The 2,265-nt window shown below is 46.1% G+C and overlaps 2 long non-coding RNA genes across 3 annotated transcripts in view; one reads left to right on the plus strand and one right to left on the minus strand.

The window, feature by feature from the left end:
- LOC126993777 (uncharacterized) overlaps positions 1–329 on the plus strand; it is a 556-nt gene extending 227 nt beyond the window's left edge. The window contains exons 2-3 of the long non-coding RNA XR_007748256.1: positions 1–22; positions 253–329. The exon at positions 1–22 is cut by the window's left edge and continues 68 nt beyond it. This is a non-coding gene — a long non-coding RNA (uncharacterized LOC126993777). The remainder of the gene's footprint in view (positions 23–252) is intronic.
- Positions 245–1,643, minus strand: LOC126993776 (uncharacterized). Of its 2 annotated transcripts, none has more exons than XR_007748254.1 (3): positions 965–1,643; positions 445–881; positions 245–364 (listed from the first exon to the last, which is right to left on the minus strand). It is a non-coding gene; the product is annotated as an uncharacterized LOC126993776 (long non-coding RNA). The 2 variants fall into 2 exon arrangements; XR_007748255.1 differs by lacking the exon at positions 245–364 and having other exon boundaries at positions 454–586; positions 661–881.
- Between the last annotated feature and the right edge of the window lie 622 nt (positions 1,644–2,265).

A 2,265-nucleotide genomic window follows, 5' to 3' on the forward strand; every position in this document is an offset into this window, starting at 1 on the left:
CCACCACCACAACATTAAGGAGGTGACTGTGGTGGACTTTGTGGTGTTGAGGGTACTGGCCTGCACCACCACCACCACCACCACCACAACATTATAGAGGAAATTGTGGTGGACTTTGTGGTGTTGAGGGTACTGGCCTGCACCACCACCACCACCACCACAACATTATAGAGGAAATTGTGGTGGACTGTGTGTGGTGTTGAGGGTACTGGCCTGCACCACCACCACCACCACCACAACATTATAGAGGAGATTGTGGTGGACTGTGTGGTGTTGAGGGTACTGGCCTGCACCACCACCACCACCACCACCACAACATTATAGAGGAGATTGTGGTGGACTGTGTGGTGTTGAGGGTACTGGCCTGCACCACCACCACCACCACCACAACATTATAGAGGAGATTGTGGTGGACTGTGTGGTGTTGAGGGTACTGGCCTGCACCACCACCACCACCACAACATTATAGAGGAGATTGTGGTGGACTGTGTGGTGTTGAGGGTACTGGCCTGCACCACCACCACCACCACCACCACAACATTATAGAGGAAATTGTGGTGGACTGTGTGGTGTTGAGGGTACTGGCCTGCACCACCACCACAACATTATAGAGGAAATTGTGGTGGACTGTGTGGTGTTGAGGGTACTGGCCTGCACCACCACCACCACCACCACAACATTATAGAGGAAATTGTGGTGGACTGTGTGTGGTGTTGAGGGTACTGGCCTGCACCACCACCACCACCACCACCACAACATTATAGAGGAGATTGTGGTGGACTGTGTGGTGTTGAGGGTACTGGCCTGCACCACCACCACCACCACCACCACAACATTATAGAGGAGATTGTGGTGGACTGTGTGGTGTTGAGGGTACTGGCCTGCACCACCACCACCACCACCACCACAACATTATAGAGGAGATTGTGGTGGACTGTGTGGTGTCGTGGGTACTGGCCTGCACCACCACCACCACCACAACATTATAGAGGAGATTGTGGTGGACTTTGTGGTGTTGAGGGTACTGGCCTGCACCACCACCACCACCACCACCACAACATTATAGAGGAGATTGTGGTGGACTGTGTGGTGTTGAGGGTACTGGCCTGCACCACCACCACCACCACCACCACAACATTATAGAGGAGATTGTGGTTGTTTTCTTAATGTATTGTTGTTGTTTTTTATTTCCTGTAACCTCAAGTTCAGTATAATGTGTTGGTCAGTTTCTTGTACTATTGAGCATGATGTTTTGTACAGTACAGTAATCCCTCCTTATACACGGAGGTCAGGTTTCAAATTAGACCGTGCATTAAGAAAAATCGTGTATAACTACATTAGACACTGGGAAAGGGCAGAAAATTAAAGTTTACCCTCTTTTACTCAAATTACTTAGTGTTCTTTTGCTGTGAATTTCCCTTTTCTTCTAACACTTAATTTTGAACGAGAACATTAATTGTCCGTCATCCAAGGCTTCATTAAACCAGTGTTTCTCTACACACAAAGGAAACAGTGTCCGCGCTGGACCTGTTTGCTGCTTCGTGCTGTTAAGTGTGTGTGACCTTCACGGATGGAAAAAAATATCATTTATGCAATAAAAGGAATTGAAACTGGACTTTTAGAATTGATTTTTCCTTTTCCTTTTCCATATTCTTAATTACTACGAGAAAACAGTATTGGGGCAGGAAGGAGAAAAACTTAGCCATGCGCAAATAATAGTCTATATTTGACTCGACGTCAAGCAACCCTGTTACACAGTCATGCATGTCATTGTTAGAGGTATATTAAGCAGTAAATGGAGAAAATGCAACCTACAGGTCAACCACTGAGAGGGGTTGGCTACATGTTTTTAGGGAGAGAAATGGTTGTGGAGTGGTGGAGATCACCAGAGATGAAAAAAAGCCTTACAAGAATGGAATAAATAATACAAGATATGAGAGAGAGAGAGAGAGAGAGAGAGAGAGAGAGAGAGAGAGAGAGAGAGAGAGAGAGAGAGAGAGAGAGAGAGAGAGAGAGAGAGAGAGAGAGAGAGAGAGAGAGAGAGAGAGAGAGAGAGAGAAAACACAAACTTATATATATTGCGGAAATAAGAAAGAACTGTGATATTTTAGTGAAGTTTAGCTTAAAGCTACTCCTACAGTTGTCGTAATCGTCAACATTTGGCAGCCAAGCCTATTTTTGGCAATTAGGTCGGGGTCTCAAACATCGTCTCCCAAAACACCGTCCTTGTCCGACGCTTCGTTAAAATGTTATATTCGAAAAGCT

The sequence above is a fragment of the Eriocheir sinensis genome, unplaced genomic scaffold, assembly GCF_024679095.1.
Source record: "Eriocheir sinensis breed Jianghai 21 unplaced genomic scaffold, ASM2467909v1 Scaffold674, whole genome shotgun sequence".
Classification (NCBI taxonomy): Eukaryota; Metazoa; Arthropoda; class Malacostraca; order Decapoda; family Varunidae; genus Eriocheir; species Eriocheir sinensis.